At 44.2% G+C, this 21,455-nt stretch overlaps 1 protein-coding gene across 4 annotated transcripts in view; it reads left to right on the forward strand.

The window, feature by feature from the left end:
• Positions 1-323: 323 nt before the first annotated feature.
• Positions 324-21,455, forward strand: part of LOC121285813 (protein-tyrosine sulfotransferase 2-like) — a 146,787-nt gene continuing 125,655 nt past the window's right edge. Inside the window, exons 1-2 of one of the 4 annotated variants that reach the window (XM_041202667.1) lie at positions 324-402; positions 13,262-13,337. The gene's annotated coding sequence lies outside the window, so the exon portion shown is untranslated. Of the gene's footprint in view, positions 403-4,425; positions 4,522-11,475; positions 11,601-12,026; positions 12,237-13,261; positions 13,338-21,455 lie in introns of those variants that run through there. The other 3 variants (XM_041202666.1, XM_041202665.1, XM_041202668.1) reach the window with 3 other exon arrangements.

Here is a 21,455-nt window from a genome sequence, read left to right on the forward strand (position 1 = left end):
CTGGATACATCAGCATTACGAAATGTGTTTTATTTTAAGATTCTTAGAAAGAAAAAGTGTGGTGACTTCCTATTGTACTATGGAGTGTTTGGATTTGGGTTCATTGCATTCATCCCCAGCCTATCCCCTCAAGTCTCTTTGTCTATTACATGGATGCCAGATAGTTCCATGTTGGAAATGAAGGAAAAACACCGCAGCCTTCTTTGACAGACTGTCTTACAACACCTAAGTTCAGTACACAAAGGCTCAGAAATTTGGGTGTGCCCAGGGTACATTTCCTGTCTCTGATTAGTGATGCTCTTCCGATGCTAGGCCTTGGATGTGATAGCCAATGTGACCTCAGAGCCCTCAGTAAAGAGTTGTGCAGTATTGAGTTGCTGCTAGCATCACAGTAGGCCACAGGTAGGTGGATCTGGGTATTGGGGGTGGGAGGGGGCAGATTTCAGGGATACGGGAGATTGAACAGGAAAAGAGACTGTGTGGAGAGGTGGGTGGACAGGTGTTGAAGAGTGAGGAGGATTGGGGGTTCTGGGATGACCTGTCCTGCATTCAGAGAAGTAAGTATAGAAAACTTAGCTTGTAGGTTGCAGACAATCCCCAGGTTTGTTTTCCCTCAGTGCAGCCCATGCCGACATGGGTTGTCTCATGACAAACTAAACTTAGAAGTGTTACGCCCCTTATTTACATACACAGTGCGTCTATGCCTTTTTCAGACATGTATAAAGAATGCCTATATTTATAGTGATGTAAGCCACTTGCTGCCTGCCATATTAGGGGCTTATTAGACCTGTTAACACCCACAAAATACATTGCCAAATTTATAGGCCATTGTATATTTCACCTCCAAACTCCAATATGTTATTCTTGCATAAGATGGCAGCATTCCTGTTACAATTTAGAAATGAAAATCATCAATTAAAATTTTGTTTTGAATGTCAGTAAGTTTATGTCTGGAGCTAGTTTTTGCTACCCAGGGTTAGCTTTAGGGAAGTTTGTGAAGTGGTTGACATGCTATGCAGTGGTTTAATCCACTTTGAGAAGAAGCTCCAACTGCATCTCTAAAGGCAGTCATGAAGTGGCAATAAACTTGATTATAGACAGTGCAGCAAAGGCTGAGCAAGATTAGGAGAGAACTTGGTGGGGGCGGCTGATGGCCCAAGGCATATTTTTTAAGGAGAACTTTAAATGGAGGGAAAGATGGAGCAAGGATTAGTGATAGGATTAGTGTGAGAACTAAATGGCTGAAGTTTGTGCCACAAATGGTATAGTAGAACATGGGAGCAGGAGCCATTTGGACCATTGAGTGTGCTCCATCATTAACTAGATCATAGCTGATCTTCCATCTCATCCCCATCTTCCTGCACTGTCTAAGTATCACAGGGTGTCATTGATATCTAGAAATCTATCGATCTCTGCTTTGAACATACTCAATAACTGACACGCCACTGCTCTCTGGGGTAGAGAATTCCATAGATTTACCACCTTCTGACTGAAAAATTCCTGCTCACCTCAGTCCTATATGGCCTACCTTTTATTCTGAGACTGTCTCCTCTGGTTCTAGACCCCACCAGCCAGGGGAAACATCCTTCCTGCATCTACCCTGTCGAGCCCTGTAAGAATTTTGTACACTTCAATGAGATCACCTCTCATTCTTCTAAACTCTAGAGAACACAGGCCCAGTCTCCTCAATCTTTCCTAATAGGACAATCCTACTATCCCTGGGATTAGTCTGGTGAACTTTTGTTGCACTCCCTCTGTGGCCAGTATATCTACTGGCAAGGACACCAAAACTGCAAACAATACTCCAGGTGTGGTCTCACCAAGGCTCTATCAACTGCAGCAAGATTTCCTGATTCCTGTACTCAAATCCCCTTACAATAAAAGCTAACATCCCATTTGCCTTCCTAAGTGATTGTTGCACCTGCATGTTAGCTTTCAGTAACTTATGAACAAGGACGCCCAGGTCCCTTTGGACATTTCCCAATCTCTCCCCATTCAAGAAATACTCTGCATTTCTGTTCTTCCTACTAAAGTGGATAACTTCACATTTTTCCACATTATATTCCACCTGCCATGATCTTGCCCACTCAGTCTAAATCTCCTTGAAGCCTCTTTGCATCCTCCTCACAATTCACATTCCCACCAAGTTTTGTGTCATCAGCAAACTTGGAAATATTACATTTGGTCTCCACATCCAAATCAGGAGGAAGGTGGGGGCAGGAGAATGTGTTGTAGATCAGATCAGAGGGTATAAGCAGATACATAGAACTGCAAAGTATTTTGGAGGTAGGGTGGCATGAGGCCATTTATTTTCAAATTGATGTGCTGAGGGACTGAGAGCCAATGGAGATTAGCAGTCAGAGTAATAGCTAAGCAAGCCTTTGAGATAGACCATGAGCACTAGAATTCTGGATGATTTTAAGTTTATATTGGATAGATCTCTGGTGGAGAGGGCATTTCTGAAATTGAGTCTAGATGTGACAAAGGCATAAATAAGAAACAGTGGAGTTGAGGGATTGTTGGAAATGGGCAATAAATCAGAGTGGAAGTCGATAGTTTTGTTGATAAACTGGAAGATATTGCTTTGAATTGTATTGGTTCATGCTTGGCATCAGCACGTTGCATTAACATTGTACTTTAGCCTCCCTGTCTTCATTGTCATTGGGTCAAGGAACTTTCTACTGCATTGTGGAAATACCTTCACCGCAAGAATGAAGCCCACCACCATCACATCCCAAAGAATAATTTTGAAAAACATCTACCCCAGTCCAGATATGCAAGCAGAACTAAAATAGGAGGCATAACAAATCATTGAAAGGGCCGGAGGAAGCAAAAAGGGGATATTGATAATATGATGAAATGGGTTAAAAAGTAGTTCAATGTCAGCATAGGGAAGATAGGGTAACCCTTAAGAAGGATTTAGGAGTTTAGGTTCATGAGACATTAAATTCAGCACCTCACTGCTGAAATGATAACGGAAACTAGATTTTGTGGTTAGAGACATAGAATATTGAAACTGACAATTGTGTATCTATATAAAAGCTTAGCGAAACTGCAGTTAAATTACTCTACAGTTTTGGGCCCCAAACCATAAGAGGGATGCTGAAGCAATAGAGAGTACAGCATAGATTTGCACAAAAAAACAGTAGGAGCACATCTATATGACAATATATTTAAAAAAAAATATTGTGGATGCTGGATATCTGAAATAAAAATGGAGAATGCTGGAAACAGCAAGCAAGGCAGCAAGTGTGGAAGGAAATACTGTAAAGTTAAAATTTCAGGTCGATGACCTTTCAAAACTGAAAGAAGTGAGAGATTTATTTAAGTTTTTAGGTAAGTGTGGAACCTTGGAAGATGTGTATGTGAGGTAAGGCTGGGTAGAGGAAAGAAGAAAAGTAAAGTTCTGTAATAGGGCAAGGGCAGGAGTCATTAAATGACAAACGAGGTGATAGTGCAAGTCAATCTAAAATGAAAATAGAGACTGCAAGGGAGACTCGGCACAGGCAGCAACTGTGGTGGGACAAACCGTGGTATCGGACATTGAAGCATATAAGTTGACCTGGCAAATAAGACTTTTTGGCGAATAAGAATTTTTTTTTTTTGCCACCAAAATGCACGTTTAGACCTATAGGCAGTGTATAAGCCATTCCCCCTTTTCTGCTAATAAATTTCCTCAGTCTGCTTATACCAATTTTGAAAGCATCACTTTTTAAAATATGTTGAAATGCAGTTTGGCTGCAGTATGGGGAAATATCACTGAACTCTATAGTTAAATGAAAAAAGATGATCTTACAACTTTAAAGGAAATCATTTATTGAATCCATGTTGAGAATTGGTAATAAACTGTATGTTATAGTTTTTATCCTGGTTATTAACATTTTTCTCACCATTTTATGTGAACTGTAAAACTATCCAGTGGACAAAGCTCCATGTGTGCATTTTATCATACCTGTTCTGGGGATTGCTGTAACCTGCAGTAGTTTTGCATTATTCACTGAAACTCGAGGTGGGACATGGGTGGACAGTAAAAGTGCTTTAAAGGCGATTAAAGTTGGGTGTACTGTCCAACTAAAATGATCTCTTTGAGTCATTTCAATGAATGAAAAGTTTTGATGTTACCTGAACGTGTACAATTTCAATTGATTTAAAAGCAGGAATGAGTTTTTATGGAGTTCCATATTGCTGTGCAAGATGGCTGAGTTGATATTATTGATAGAGTTGATCAGCAGACACTCCTTTGTAAATAAACTAAAAGTTTCCATGTAAGGTACTCAGCAGCAACCAGATGTGTGCTTTCACTTCAAACCCTATCTCTGCATGACTAACTACAGAGGCAGCCCATTGCTACTCTCCAGTTGGATACTAAAAATCATGTGATCCTCCTTAACAAGTATTATTCTTAAAGGTATATTACACACTAAATTAAATCATAATTATCATATACCTCCCCCTTTACTCGGATGTACATTTTATATTTACAAGTACAATTTTCTCAAGACAACAAAGATATTTACTCTGGTAAGTAATTTACAAGTTCAGTCTTTCTGGGGGGGTTCCTTATGCGTGTAGAGCGTCTCAGCTGTATAACTTCAGATGCTTTGTCAGAAACCTCCTTTTCTGGAATTGCCTGAACATCAGGTGCTTCAGTGGGAACCTGTAGTTTTGTAAGCACAATTCTTACAGGAACATCAGACATGTCTGTACTGGGTTGAGTGCTCTCAACAGGAAATGCTGATCCAGTCGTGGTGATTTGTTTCTCTCTTCCTTAGATGATTCACATATCTCCATATGACTCAGCCTTCCACTTACATGTGGTAAGATAGAGGACCAGACACTGCACTTACTTCACTTGGTAACCACTTTTGTCCTTCTCCAAAGTTCTTCATGTATGCCATCTCTCCCACGGTAAATTTCCTCTCATGACTATGCCAGCCATGTCTAGTTTTCTGGCTTCCCTGACTTCTTTCCACTTTCCCCTCGAAATTTGGCATTATCAATCTTGTCCTGAGGTGGCGTTTCAACAATAACTCAGAAGGTGTGACACCTTTTGTGTGAGGGGTGGTCCGAAAATGGAAAAGAAAGTGTGCTGATCTGGTTGCTAAGGAATCTCCAGTTAACTTCTTCATGCCTGCCTTGAATGTTTGAACTGCCCTTTCAGCCAGTCCATTTGAGGAAGGGTAGTATGCTGAAGTTTTTACATGATTGATACCTTTGAGGCTGATAAAACTTTGAAACTCAGCACTCGTAAATGCCGTGCCATTATCAGAAGCGACTACTTCTGGTAGTCCGTTAATGGCAAAACTTTGATGTCGCTTGTCAATTGTAGCAAAAGATGTTGGTGACTTCACCTCATATGTCCATCCATTTTGAGTGGGCATTGACAATGAGCAGAAACATTGGGCAGAATTTTCCTGTTGGCGTATGAGGCAGGCCCCGTATGGCAAGGGATAAAATGACACACGGTGACGTTGGGTGTGCATCCCAATGCCACCGCATGCCATCACGATATTTCGGAAGGTGGGTGCGCTATGAGTTCAGAGGCGCGCCCGCCAATAATTAACGGGCCCGTTAAGGCCCTTAAGGCAGCAATTGAATACAATTTTTCGCAGCCCGTGTGATCTTCAGGATGTCGCGCTGGCGCAACGGGCAGGCGGGTAGGAGACACTTGTATAAAGCTCATCCACGGGTGGGATAAGAGGGGTGAGTGGGGCCGTGAATGTGATCTTTCAGGTATTTAAGTGTGAAAGTTACTTATACTTGCCTGTGTGAGTGGGAATATTTCAAAACTCAAACCAGCTGCCTGGACAGGAGTGAAAGCCTTGGTCAGGACTCTACAGTAAAGATCATTTTGGGGCCTGCAGCTTTCTGGAAGCCTTCCCTTAGCCTGGGAATGAGGGTTATGCTCTCCACTGGAGGCACCTCCTCTGAGGAGGAAGGGAGGGCCAGAAGGGCGAGGAGGCCAGGAGTCCACATTCAGCTTCCAGGGGAGCCACCTTTGGGAGGAGAGGCACAGGTACAAGGGGCGCAGGGCCAACAGGAAGTCCAAGGCAGAGGGGGCCGCACAAGACGCCACTATCCTGCTACCAGGTTATACAGACGGCGAAGCAGCTACCTCAATATGTCTGAGGTCCAGTGCCGAAGGAGGCTCCATCTCTCAAGGGAGACAGTCAACTATATCTATCAGATGATAGGCCCTGAGATCTCCGCAAACTGTGTGGGTGGGCACCCCATGCCAGTGGCTCTGAAGGTCACAGCTGCCCTCAACTTATATGCCTCCGGCTCTTTCCAGGGGTCGGTGGGTGATCTCTGCGGAGTCTCCCAATCAGCTGTCCACTCTTGTGTCAAGCAGGTGACAGGCACTCTATTCAGATGTGCATTGACTTTCGTCCACTATCACTGGGATGAGGCCAGCCAGACAGAGCGAGCCAGAGACTTTGTAGCCATTGCTGGCTTCCCCCATGTCCAGGGTGCAATAGACTGTACACATGTGGCCATCAAGGTGCCAGCAGGTGAGCCCGGTGCCTTCATCAACAGGAAGGGCTTCCACTCCATTAACGTGCAGATAGTGTGTGATCACAGGATGCAGATTCTACAAGTCTGTGCAAGGTACCCAGGCAGCTCCCACGACGCCTACATCCTCAGATACTCCCAGGTGCCGGGGCTCTTCAGTGCTCCGGCTCGGCTGGATGGACGGCTGCTGGGTGACAAGGGCTATCCCCTCAAAAGATGGCTCATGATGCCTCTCCATCATCAAAGAACAGAGGCTGAGCAGCGGTACAATAGGAGCCACGTCTCCACGATGGAGAGTACCAATGGTCTTCTCAAGATGCGCTTCCAATGCCTGGACTGCTCAGGGGCACACTCCAATACCCCCCAGATCGTGTGTCACTGATAGTGGTTGCATGCTGTGCTCTGCACAATCGTGCGCTGGAAAGGGGCGACACAGTGGACAAGGAAGACGTAGATGCAGTTGCTCCAGATGTACACAATGAGTCCAGCTGTGAGTCCGAGGATGACCATGCACAGGAAAACACTAAGGGGTTAGATGCTGATCCGGGCCTACTCCAGGGAGGCAGGGACACCCGGGAGGCTTTAATCCAAAGAATCTTCAGCTAGCCCGCCACAGAAGGACCTTCAACACATGCCAGGGCTGCAGGCTCCAAACTCGATACCTGAGTGCTAAATCTGCCTGGATACTAACATTAACTAAGGCCCTTGTCAGTAAAACTCAATGTCAAACAACTCACTCATAACATCATGGGTTCCCGTCCACTTGCAGAAGTAAGGAATCACCCTGAGGCATGGCAACATGTCAAAATTTATTGAGGGAACAAATGTAACTTCATAAAGCAAAAAAAAAGTTGTTGGACATCACACCAAGTCTTCAATAAACTACTGTGGGCCAACATAAAAGCACCAGTGAGAAATCCATGGTGTGCCTGAGGCGCCTTAAATTTACACTTATGGGTGCTACATTTAGTTGTTGTCCCCTCGCTGGCACTGGCATCTGAGACAGCCTGCTCACTATGCTGTCCTGTTGGCCTTGATGACCTTGGCAGCCGTCTGTTGGCCTGTGGAGCCTTTGATGGCCCCACCTGGGAGGGAGCAGCCAGTTCCACAGCTGGCTTCACCCCGGTCGCCGCAGCCTCATTGGATGCCACAGTCACTGGCAGAGGGGCGGAGGAGCTGCTGCCCTCATCCGGAGCGCCCTGAGAGGAGCCCGCAGAGACGAAAGGCAGCTGCTGTGCCGACGTGACGTTGCTTCAGACATCCCTGCTCACCATAGATGGATGGGCACTGAGCTGGGATACTTGGTGCCCAAACCATCTCCCACACTGGCACTGACCAGCTGAGGCCAATGCCACTGTGAGGGCTTGCAGGTCCGAGCGCAATCTCAGGAGGCCCTGACTGGTCTCCTGGTGTTGCCTCTCCATGAGAGTTGCCACTCTCTCCATGGAGGAAGCGTGGTGCCCAGCCATGAGGCTTATTGCATCGGTGATGCTCTGCGTGGACTCCTCAAGCACAGGCACCATGCCACACATAGCCTCATGTATCTCCACCAGATCATCCCGCATTTGCTGCTGCACTTCCAGCATTTGCTGCCTCACGGATGACTTCAGAGACAAGTCATAAGCCACTGATCGAGCATGTACCTGGTCCCCAGCAGTCCTTCGACTGCTGGCGCCCTGGGCACTCTTTGGTCTCTGCCTGCACCTCAAGCGAGTGTGAAGTGCCCTCACCGCCGTGCCCTGGGACACTAGCCGAAAATCTAATTCCCACCCAGGTGCTAGTATCCGGTGCCTACCTGGCAGAGATGGTGTGATGCTGGTGAATAGATTTCCTTTGGGGCCTCAGGGATGAGAGGTGGACCCTGTGCCTCCTCCTCCTCCTCCCAGCCCTGCTCTGGTGATACTGAAAGAAGAAAAAGGACATTTGATTAGTTACAGTGCAGTCAATGTCAACTTGCATGCTGCTCCCCCAGATCATTATGCACTCAGCCTTCCATAATCAATGGTCAACCCATGTTGCTAACTTCAATCACTGAGCATTCAGCAGTGCCATGGCTTTTGAGACACACATGGTGACCTGAGTGCTCACCAAACATACCTCCCCGTGGCACCCCAGCCTCACCGCTACTGGTGGACCTGAGGGCATGGTGCTTCTCCAAATCCATGGCCTGCTGCTGGTAAGGTGTTAGGATCGCCAAATGGGCCTGGCCTTCACCAGACCGCATCCGTTCTGTGGAATTGTGCACAGTTTTCTCCTGAAAAGAAGAGCATTGATTAGTCTAGCCTGCACCTGAATTCCCATTGCATCCCTGCCAACCCAGCCAGAGTGGGACATTACAGGATTCCAGTTCTTTGTCACCCTGTAGCTGCTGTACACTCACCCGAAAAAGCCATGGCTGCCCCGTGCACCACCCCCCCCCCCCCCCCCCACCCCCACCGCCCCATTGCCTCCTTCACATGTGGCACCACTAGATGTTACTTTGCTAAGCAAGGATGCACAAGCATGTGGAGTGCAAAGACCAGCAGATGGATTGCTGCGCCACCAACTGAAAGCTTCCCTCCAGGTATGTTAGCACCCTGACTTTGACATACTTCCCAGTTCCAGCACTCTGCCTAGGTGAAGATTCTTGACTTTCAACCCCATTCTATACTCTGGGTGTCAGTGTCACACATGCAGATGCAGAACCCATCCTAGCTCAACCCTCTCAGGATGAACTAGGCATAGACAATATCTGCTGGCACACCCAGCAAGGGATAGATGCCGTGAAGGATTCAATGTCATAACTGTACTCAGAATTGCCGGGGGAGGGTGACGGCTGCATTAAGTGACCTGAGCCAACACGGGACTCACCCTTCCTGAACGCAGGAGGTTGTTGAATCTTTTGCAGCACCGGACCCATGTGCGCCGCAGCACATCATGGGAGCTGACACTCTCGGCCACCTCCTCTCACACAAGTATGGTCAGGTGGGGAGGCCTCTGCCTCCTGTCCCTCGGAAGAAGGACCTCCTGTTGTGCTGGCACCCCCAGGGACGGCAGCTAGGCACTCGTCAGAAAAATGAGGGGCACATTGCCCCCCTGCACTACCCTCTGGCTTGACATGCCCTGATGGCCTACAGAGGGGACTTGCATCATGCACATTGCCCCTCTGATGTGCTCTTCTCCTGGCCATGGTGAGCATCCTTGCAAAGGCTGCCAGGCCTTCATTTGAACAGGCCTCCGGGTCGCCATTGGACTCGGCAATCTGAACATGCCCACCTGCCCATTCCTGCTATCCTCGGGAGTCGTGAACTACGCTGAGCGGGCCTTAATTGGCCTGCCGACGTAAAATGGTGGCACGGACCCAATTGTGGGCGGTGATCAGATCCGTGCCTGCTCCTGCACAGCCTGCCCAACATGGGGAAAATTCTCCCCATTTTTCCCATGAAAGGTCCCACATAGTCAATGTGTAACTGCACCCATGGTCTTCCTGGCCAGTCCCACAGGTGAACTGGAGCTCTTGAAGGCAACTTTTGCAGCTGCTGACATTGCACACAATTCTTCACTGAACTCTCTATTTCACCATCCATCCTATGGAACTGGGATGTCCTCATCATTTTCTTGTAAAGGCAAACCACTGAGTGCATCAGCGTTTGCGATTTGACTTCCAGGCCTGGATCAAAAGGGTCAATTCTTCCAAATTGTGGCATTCTGTGAGGTAATTACTTCTTTGATTCAAAGGGAACTTCTACTTACATTTACTGAGCAAGGTACAGTGCAGATTTCGTTTCATTTGATTTCTTCCATTAAACTTCCATAAAACGAGGTTTTATCTTCGTCGCCAGTTTGTTGTGAGAGGTGGCCGAGTTGAAACTAATAATAGAGTTGATCAGCAGACTCTTCTTAGGTTGGAAACTTTTAGTTAATTTACAAAGGTACTCAGCAGCAACGAGATGTGTGCTTTCACTTCAACTTTATCTTTACGCTACTAACTACAGAGCCTGTGCTATTCTCCTATTGGGTACTGAGGATCATGTGATCTTCCTTAACAAGTATTATTCTTAAAGATATATTATACACTGATTGATGGACCCCTATGTTGTTTTTCTATTGGGAGATTATGAGGGAAGAAAAAGCCTGAATTTTGCAATAGAATTCAATATATGTTTGGCGCATCTTTGTTTCCTTTACTGGTTGCAGTTAGATGGGTGCAAAGTGATTTTATTTTCACAAATGTCTATTGCAAGACATCAGAACAAACTCGATTTATCAAACAAAATACTGAAAATATTCCTCCCCCCATCAAGACCCCCCCTCCCCCATCCAAGTGCTGTGGCAAGCTTTTAAGTGATGGCAGAAACTCCAATTTCTTTATATCATATGGCTGACCAGGAATCTCTCCTCTTATCGCCTGTCATTGGTGTGTGCGGGAAGGATTTACAAGTTGATATTCAACCTGTTCGGTGGGGTTATGAATGCAACTTCCTTGGCCATCAGGTCTTCAAGTGGGACTTGAACCTAGAACTAAACAAAAACAGAATTACCTGGAAAAACTCAGCAGGTCTGGCAGTTTTGAAACGTCAACTATATCCCTCTCCGTAGATGCTGTCAGACCTGTTGAGTTTTTCCAGGTATTTTTGTTTTTGTTCTCGATTTCCAGCCTCTGCAGTATTTTGCTTTTATATTGAACCTGGAGCTTCTGGCTCAGAGGCAGGGGCGCCACCTCCTCCTTGCGATGCTATATAAATGCAAATTGTCATTGAATTATTGCTGGCAATGTTAGGTTTTCCCGGGCCCACTTGCCAATGGGAGGGCTCACGTTAAAATTGCACAGAAGCTGCCAACTTGCTTCCCCACCTCACCCCGCCCCCCCCCAGCCAAACCAGGGAGACGCGCACAGCGCCCGGGAGGGGGGGGGGAGAACGGGGATGCGTGGCCGCGTGACGCAACCACGTATTTAAATGAGTATTTAAATGAGCTTTTGAAAGCCGCGGCCGGCTCGACCTGGGGAGGGGGGGGGGTGGCCGGCGCGATGGCAGGATAGTGGCTCGAGCGACTCCATCAGTAACGGCAGCTGAAGGGCGATCAGGCAGCCTCCGTCAACTCAAGAGGTAAAGCCGGGCTTCTTGTTGTGAAAAAAAAAGTTCATAAATCAAAACGCGAAATGGTTAAAATTAAATAATGAGTGAGTGCCGTCCGTTTCAGTTTCCAATTTTATATAAACAAGTCCCGGCGTCCCCACCACCCCCCCCCCCCCCCCCCCTCCCCGACCCCCGGAGAAGGGGATGATTGTGACTGACACGAACCGAGGTACCTCCCTCCCCTCCCCTCACTGAGCCGAGCCGACTCGGCTGCAACTGTCCCAGCGCCGAGGGTTTTTTTTTAAATTTTTTTTGTAATGTTTTAGCTGGGAGCGAAAAAGGGTTTAAAAAAAAATATATATATATTCGTACGGACTCAGTCACGGTGTTGAAGCGGTGCGGTCGGCAGGGAGATAGTGACTGGATTCGGGCTTTGTGAGGATGGGTGTTGAGAAAAGCGGCTTGCAGCACCACCCCCACCACCCACCTTCACACCCCCGTGCAGCCAGGTACCCGGAGAAGGGTGTAGCAGAATAGATTGTGCATTTTTTTTTTAAAAAAAAACCCCTTTGGAGCAACGTGCAGACTCGCAAGACTTGCATGTGTGGGGCCACACTGCATTGATGTAAACGTGATGATGCACACAATCACTGGGACACTACACGAGTGAGTGAGTGAGTGCGGGTGACTTGGGTTGGCATCAGCGCAACATTAAACGTTCTTTGGGGCTGTAGGCAGCTCTCCTGGTCAACCTTTTAATCGCTCGACCAACATCACTACATTACAACAGTGACTGCACTTCTGGACGTGGAAGGCACTATATAAGTGCATAAGTTTTTTTTTAATGCAACTTCCCCAGCAATTTCTGGCCACGCTCACCCTAATGTTGTCTTCGTCAGCTGTCATTTTTCACAGGTGAAGCATAAGTTGTGAGCTGTGAAGGCAACATGGCCATCCAGGGCCTGGGAAAAGGGGTGCACAAGGTGCAAAACACCAGGGGCCTACCCCCTTTTCTGTATGAACCGTCAATGCTGTGCATCATTCATCAATTGTCCTGCTAATAAGTGAACTCAATAAATGAAGTTTCCTACCACCTTCAGCTTAGTTCCTCAGCCAGTGACAAGTGGGGGGTGAGCGGCAAAGGCAGGGGAGCTTTTCATTGATCAGTGATGTTGTCCATCAGTCAAGCAACTGCACAGGATTGATTGGGCTGACTTTGGTGGGAATGGACCATGTGCATTAAAGCGCTGGATACATAACACAAGGCACTGGGAAGGCAAAAAATAGCTGTGAGTCTATAACTCTGCTTAGTTCCTTCTGACTTTGCATCCACAAAGCAGTTAATTTAAAGAATTTAAGTTTGCAGATCCTGGAATTTAAAAAGGGTTCATGTTTGATCTACCCTGCCTAAAGTCTGCAACCTCATCTGTGTGGTCCTAACAGCACATTCTGGCTACAAGGCACAGGGAAGATGAGTCTCCTTCGAACCATTTTAAGCTGAATGGCCTGTCTCTGTGCTGTTAAATTTGTGAATTGTACATAAATGTCCCATTCATTACCTCAGCACCCTTGGGAGGAGGCCACTGCTAATTTTTGATTGACCATCTAAAGTGAAATTTCTTTAAAATGTATATATCTGTATTTTGCAGGAATAATCTATAATATTGTATATCTTTTACGTTGCCTACCAGCCACTAAAGACTAAAGACCACTAAACTGGTGAACGTCACATGCTCATACTTGATGGCTACCCAGGTGTACAATAAGGTAAGGTAGTGACTGCAAGTGTTTGAAATGATTAGTGATCCCTGCAATCTATCTGAACCATGTACGGTCCTTTCAACAGTTTACTGGAACTACTGAAAGTGTTTTCAAAACTTTTTGTTGAATACTTTGTTTTCAAACTTTTTATGAATGGTTAGTGCAAATAATGAGTTGTAAATATTTTTGTGTTTTCGAGGCGATGAGCTCATTCTACAGTATGCATGTAGATAGCTTGAGTGTATTTTTTCAGTTTCTTTCCTGGCCTTCTGGTATTCTTCTTAAATTATACCCACATATGCAGTTTTTATAATTTTTTAGTAAATTGAAAAATAGAAGATTCTTTATTGTACAAGATGAACAAATGGAGTGGGAAGAGACCTTAGAAATGTGCTCCAAAGTGCCACCAGCTGGTGAAAACCATCAAACAGTGATATGGTTGACAGCTCCTTTTAGAGAACACTTGCAGGCATGATGGGCTGAATGGCCTCCTTATGTACGTCTAAGAATTAAATAGTGACATAGCAATTTACAATGGTAAATGTTGGCTCAAAACTGTGACCCAAAATCACGACAACAAGGTTTGTGCACAGGCTACCCATGCCTTATGCAAAATTTATCTCAATATATAATTAAAAGAACTTCTAGCATGCATCATTACTGTTACATCTTCTACAGGCATAATTTGTGTACATACAAGATATTGTGATTGGGTGAAATATCCACTTCTCTATTAAATTAACCAAATATCCAACTAACTAAATGTAAACAAAAGTAATAAAACCTGAGTATCTGAAGAATGAGTAGCTGGCAGAAAAATGATTAATCAAATTCTTAAGTCACCTGATCAAGTAGAAGCCAACAATAAGCAATTCCTGGCTACAAACTGATCAATAGAAGCTATTGATTCATGGGGCACTGGTATCAGTACTCAGAGAAGAGTAAGTTATTCCGTTGGGATGGGCAACACTTGAAGCGGGCTAGGTCCTGTGTCCTGGCCAGTCATGTAACTAGGCCTGTGGACAGGGCTTTAAACTAACAGGAGAGGGGTGATGGGGGTAGGGTTCAGGTGAAGGGAGATTTAGAAATCCAAAGAGAGAGATTGAGGCAAAGACAAGCAGAATGGGACAGAAAGTTTAACAAAAGTTGTACATCAATGAATAAGGATATAGCAGGGAATAGAAGTAAAAAAAATGAAATTAGAAGTTCTTTATCTGAATGCACAAAGCATCCGCAATACGATAGATAAACTGGTGACACGAATAGAGGTAAGTGATTTGGATCTAATTGCCATTACAGAGACACGGTTACAAGGTAATCAAGGTTGGGAAATGAATATTCCAGGGTAGACATTATTTTGGAAAGACAGACAAAATGGCAAAGGAGGAAGGATACCCCTGATAGTAAAGGATGACATAAGGACTTTAGAGAGAAGGGATCTGGCATCAGGATCATGAAGTAGAGCAGTATGGGTAGAAATTGAAAATGGCAAGAGCCAGAAAATGCTGGTGGGAGTAGTTATACCATTGGACAGAGTATTAAACAAGAAATCATTGGACCTTGCAACAAAGACGAAGTAATAATTATGGGGGAATTTAACCTTCATATAGACTGGGATAATCAAATTGGCAAGGGTGCTCTAGTATATGAGTTTGTAGAACATTTTCATGACAATTTCTTGGACCAGTATGTTTTGGAAGCAACTAGGGATCTATCTTAGATCTGGTATTGTGTAATGACTGGGATAATCAGTAATGTTACAGTAAAGGATCCACTGAAATAGTGATCATAGTACCATTGAATTCTAGGTTAAATTTGAATGTGACATTCCAATCACAAACAAGAATCTTAAACTTAAAGCCAATTACATAGGTATGAGGGGAGAACTGGCTGAGGTAAAGTAGCTAAATAGGCTAAAAGATTGCTGTAAATGAACAGTGGGAAACATTTAAAGAAATATGTCCAACAAAAATACGTTCCATGGAAAAACAAAAACTCAACAAGACCGACCCATCCTTGGCTCACTCAAGAAGTAAGGGATAATATTAGATTAAAAGAAAAGGCTTACAATATTGTCAAACAACAGTAACAAGTCTGGGGATTGGGAGTGTTTTAAAAACTAGCAAAGGGCAACCAAAAAGTTGATTAAAAAGGGGGGAGAAAGAGTGAGAGTAAAGTAGCCAGTAATATAAAAAGAGATTGTAAGAGTTTATATAAAAAGAAAGATAATAGCTAAACTAAATGTTGGTCCCTTAGAATCAGGGATAGGAGAAATTATCATGGGGTATGAGGAAAAGGCAGAGGCATTTGGACCTGGCTTCACAGTAGATGACACATATTTCATTCCAGAAGTAGACAGTAAACTAAAGGGCTGAAAAGAGTGAAGAAATTAGGTCAATTAATATCAACCAAGAAAAAGCATTAGAGAAACTTGAGGGATTAAAATGCAAAAAATCCCCAGGGCCTGGTGGACTACTCCCTTTGGTTCTAAAGGAGATATCCAGTGCATCCACTATCTCTGCAGCTGTAATTTTTCCAGAGTTCAATGGATTTGGGAACCGTCCCATCAGAATGGAAGTTCGTAAATGCTACTCTGCTTTTCAAGAAAGGAAGTAGAGAGAAAACAGATAACTATAGGCCAGTTAGTTTAAGATTGATTGTTGGTAAAATGCAGGAATCTATTAAGGAAGTCAGAGGGAGGTCATGCCTAACAAATTTGATTGAATTTATTGAAGAGGTGGCCAGGTGTGTAGATGAGGGTAGTGCAGTTGATGTAGTTTAAATGGATTTCAGCAAAGCCTTTGACAAGATCCTACATGGGTGACTTATAAAGAAGGCAAATGCACATGGGATACAGGGTAATTTGATAAGGTGGATTCAAAATTGGCTTAGTTGTAGGAGGCAGAGGGTGATGACAGGAGGATGCTTTAGTGACTGGAAGCCAGTGTCCAGTGGCGTACCACAGGGATCTGTGCTCAGTCCCCTATTATTTGTTATTTATATAAACAACATAGATGACTCTGTGGGGGGGTAGGATCAGTAAGTTTGCGGATGACACAAAGATTGGCTGGGTGGTTAACAGTGAGGTTGAGTGTCTTGGGCTACAGGAAGATATAGACAGCATGGTCAAATGGGCAGATAAGTGGCAGATGGAATTTAACCCTGAAAAGTGTGAGGTGATACACTTTGGAAGGAGTAATTTGACATGGAAGTATTCAATGAACGGCATGACACTAGGAAGTTCTGAGGAACAAAGGGAACCTTGCCTTGTGTGTCCATAGATCTCTGAAGGCAGAGGGGCATGTTAGTGGGGTGGTGAAAAAGGCATACGGGACACTTGCCTTTATCAATCGCGGCATAGATTACAAAAGTAGGGAGGTCATGTTGGAGTTGTATAGAACCTTGGTGAGACCACAGATGGAGTACTGTATGCACTTCTGGTCGCCACATTATAGGAAGGATGTGTTTGCACTGGAGGGGGTGCAGAGGAGATTCATCAGGATGTTGCCTGGGATGAAACATTTAAGTTATGAAGAGAGGTTGGATAGACTTGGGTTGTTTTTGTTGGAGCAGATAAGACTGAGGGGCGACCTAATTGAGGTGTGCAAGATTATGAGGGTCATGGACAGGGTGGATAGGGAGCAGCTTAGTTGAAGGGTCAGTCACAAGGGGACATAAGTTCAAGGTGAGGGGCAGGAGGTTTAAAGGGGATGTGAGCAAAAACTTTTTTACCCTGAGGGTAGTGATGTTCTGGAATGCACTGCCTGGGAGGGTGGTGGAGGTGGGTTGCCTCGCATCCTTTAAAAAGTACCTGGATGAGCATTTGACACATCACAACATTCAAGGCTATGGGCCAAGTGCTGGTAAACGGGGATAGATAGGTAGGTCAGGTGTTTCTCACGTGTTGGTGCAGACTCGATAGGCCGAAGAGCCTCTTCTGCACTGTGTGATTCTGTGAAGTGTTAACAATGCACTTAGAAAAGCATAGTAATGATTAGGACAAGTCAACATGGTTTTACTAAAAGGAAATCCTGTTTAACAAACTTATTAGTTTTTTGAGGGTGTAACTAGTAAGGCCGATAGAGGAACCATTAGATGTAGTAGACTTGAATGTCGAAAAGGCTTTTGATATTGTGCCACACAAAAGGTTAATAGGCAAGATAAGTGCGCTTGGAGGTAGTATAAGCTTGAATAGAAGATTAGTTAACAGAGTAGAGAATGGGTATAAATGGGACTTTTTCAAGTTGGCAGGTGGTGAACACTGGAGTACCAGAAGGGTCAGTGCTGGGACCTCAGCTATTTACATTGTATATTAATGATATGGATGAAGAGGCTGAGAATAATGTATCTAAGCTTGCTGCGGATACAGAGCTAGGTGGAAAGATAAGCTGTGGGGAGGACACACAATCCTCTCACAACCCTTTCTCAGTTTTCACTTTGCTGATGACACCAAGCTAAGTGGAAATGTTAGCTGTCGGGAAGACACAGAGAGGCTACAAAAAGATATAGACAGGTTAAGTGAGTGGGCAACAAGATAGCAGATCGATTCTAATGCTGGGAAGTGTGAAGCTATTCACGTTTGTCGAAAAAATAGAAGAGAAACCTGTAACTGATGTTCAAAGGATGTGCTGGTACAAGGAATGCAAAACATTAACATATAGATACAGCAAGCAATTAGGAAGGTAAATGGCATGTTGGCCTTTATTGTAAAGAGATTGGAGTACAGGAATAAAGAAGTTTTGCTAGAGTTGTTTGCTGAGACCACTTCTGGCGTAGTTTTGGTCTCCACATTGTGAGAATGTTTTTTCTTTAATACTTTGGGAGAACAATGTGTTATTCTGTAAGGAAGGCTGGACGTTTATAGGCAGAATTTTGCCCTTGGCGTGTGGGCTCGGTGGGGGTGGTCGGGAAGCTGACTGCCGCCTGCAGTTGTGCCTGGAAGGCAATTTCATGCTGGGCGGGCCGATTAAGGATATATGAAAAAAAAATGGAATGAAACATGTGACCCTGTGACTCTGTCACATGAGCAGGGACATGTTATTAATGAAAAATTAAAGTTTTTATTTTATTTTTCTTTTCTTTTGCCTGTGGATGAGGTTTCCAAAAAGGTGAACAGTAAGATTAGATGGGCAGCGAAAAAGTCATTTCAATTAACTTTTTAATGGCCTTAATATGCCTTTTAATTGTTGGCAGGCACGCTGCTGACTCTGGCACATGCCCGTTGACCGAAATATCGCGCAAGTACGCAATGATGTCGGGACACACGCCTGATGACATCGCGTGTCGTTTTGCGTTTGGTCGGGTCAGGCGCGCCCCTGCCCGCTGAGCTAAAAATTTTACTGTGTGTGTGGTGTGTGGTGTGTGTGTGTGTGATTTAGTTAAGCTAGGCTAGAAGTTGATAGGAGTTAGGCTGTCTTTGTGTTTGGAAACATGAAAAGGTTTAAGGTGTTAAATTTTGAGGTACAAGTGAATAGGTTAGATCTAACATTTGCAGTTTTAGATAAGTTGGGAGGTAGTTGAATTTCAAAGTGGAATCTGAGGTGTAAAGGAAAATATTTGCATCTTGCTGGCGTCTGTAATAGTGGGGATATTATATTTTTATTGACCCAAAAGCAAAGACAACATGGAAACATGAAAGATCTTATGTTTAGAAGGGTTTGAGTTTCAAAGGGGTGTGAGAACAATGGGACTGAGATGAAAGGGAAAAAGGTATATTAGAGCTACTGTGGGTAGCTGTTGTGGTAGAGAGAGCTTGAGATAGCTGTTGAGCTGCATGGCTGTCGAACCGTTAAGCTGGAGATAGCTGGAGCTGTTTGTTCTGTTGAAAAGACTTGGGCTGCAGCAAGCAGTTTTATTCTGAAGTGAATTCCATAGCAAAGTGGAAGAGGGTAAAGGTCATGTGGTACACCTTTATTGAAGCTACAGCACTTTGCTTTGTGTGATATTACTGGATTCCGTATTTAAATATCTATAAGGGAGTGTTGCCTGGAAAGTGTTTACTTGTGGGTTTGACCAAGCAGAGAGTTTTAGGGGAATGTTTTGTAAGACTAACCTTAATTGCGCAACCGTAATCTTGTGTGCTCGAGTTCTCTTTTTTTGTTAATAAAATGTTTTTACTTTTAATTTTTAAAACCCCAAAAATGTTACTGGACCTCTTACTGTTGAGATTGGTATGTCGTCTTCTCGTAATTAGAATACATAAAAAGAGATTGTGGCCCGAAAGCCAAGTTTCCCTCTGGAATTTGGTTTATGCAACAATTGTGTCATAACAACACTTAAAAGTTATATTCGCACTGAAAGCGGTACAGCAAAGGTTCACTAAATTGGTCCTTGGGATGTGGGGTTTGCCCTATGATGAGAGGCTGAACAAATTGGGTCCATTTTCTCTAGAGTTTAGAAGAATAAGAGGCGATTTTATTGAAACATATAAGATTCTGAAGGGGCTTAATAGGGCATATGCTAAGAGATTGTTTTCGCTGGTCGAGAAATCTAAAACATGGGGGCACATTCTCAGGTTAAGGGGCTGATCATTTAGGACTGAGATGAGGGGAAGCTACTTCACTCAAAGGGATTGTGATTGGAATTATCTGCCCTAGAGGGTTGTGGATGCTCCATCATTGAATACATTTAATGCCGGGATAGACAGATTTTTGATATCGCAGGGAATTAAGGGATATGGGGAACAGATAGGAAAGTGGAGTTGAAGCCCAAGAATCGGCCTTGATCATTTTGAATGGCGGAGCAGACTCCTGCTCCTATTTCTTGTGCTCTACAGAAAAAGGCACGACAAAGAATTATGGCCCTGCCCCCTCACAGGCCGGACTCATGTCTCTGCCTTAAATGTAGTTGCCAATAAAACCAGTAATTTTCCAAGGATCCACATGATGCTGGACTGAACCGAACAGGGTGTCTCCTTGATCTGTACTAAACAAGCTGAATGCTCTTTTAGACAGGTCCTCTCTTAATATAGTGACAACAATCAAGCAATATATACCAAAATCCCTTTATCTGTGCATGTTTGCCTCATTCTGAACTGTGAACGTCAACTACATTGTGTAATGCAATTCTTTTGCAGCTTGAAAAACTAGCTTTATAGTACCTAACTTTAACATTCTCAATTGTGGCCAACAAGAAACATTCCAATAAGTAAACCTTCTAAATGTTTAATTTTTGTTACTTTATAAAATGAAAATAAATTAGAAGGATATGCATCCTCAGAACAAGTCTAAACATTAGTGGGAAAGATATATAGGAGTAAATGTGAAGGGAAATTAGGAGTTGGATAAACTATGAATAGTGATAATGGGGGACTTCAATTATCCTGATATAGACTGGGATAAAGGACAGAGACTGGGAAGAGTTTGTGTGTTAAGGAGAATTTCTTTGGGCTGGATACTGATCAATGATGGACACATTGCTGAATCTAGCTCTGGGGAATGAGGTGGGTCAACTGCCAGTGGGGAAGCTTTTAGGGAAAGGTGATCATAAGATTTAGATTAGCCATGGAAGGAGGCAAAGAGTATTCTAAAGTAAAAACATTAAGTTGGGGAAAGGCCTGTTTGAATGGGGTGAGATCTATCCCAGGTAAATTGGAATCAAAGATTGACAGGCGAAACTGTAACAGAACAATGAGCTGCCTTTTAAAGAAGAAATGTTGGAATACAGTTGAGCTACCTTACCAGAAGGGGTAAGTTTGGGCAAGCAATAGCAGTGCTCCTGGACGATGAGATAAAAAACAAGCTGAAGCAGAAAAAGAGAGCATATGACAGATGTCAGGTTGATTAATACAAGTGAGAACCAGGTAGAATATAGCGACTCAGATCTTCCAATCTCTGGATTGTCAGAAATTGGAGATGTCCTTCCAAGATATGCTACGGGACCCCTCCCAATGCAGTGATTCTGTGGGAATTTCTGAAGGGAAGATTGAGTTTCAGATGGGAAATTCCTCTGATCTCCAGGACCCTCCAAAAAAGCCTCCAACTCAGAGTTGCAGTTGGAGACTTCGGACAGTTTGACTTACTTACCAGAATAGTTATCCAGAAAATGTTAGCCAGATTAAAACCTGGCCTAACACCTGGGTAACTATACAATTGACGGCTCTTACCTGACCAACCCCCATCACTT

The sequence above is a fragment of the Carcharodon carcharias genome, chromosome 13 (assembly GCF_017639515.1).
Source record: "Carcharodon carcharias isolate sCarCar2 chromosome 13, sCarCar2.pri, whole genome shotgun sequence".
Classification (NCBI taxonomy): Eukaryota; Metazoa; Chordata; class Chondrichthyes; order Lamniformes; family Lamnidae; genus Carcharodon; species Carcharodon carcharias.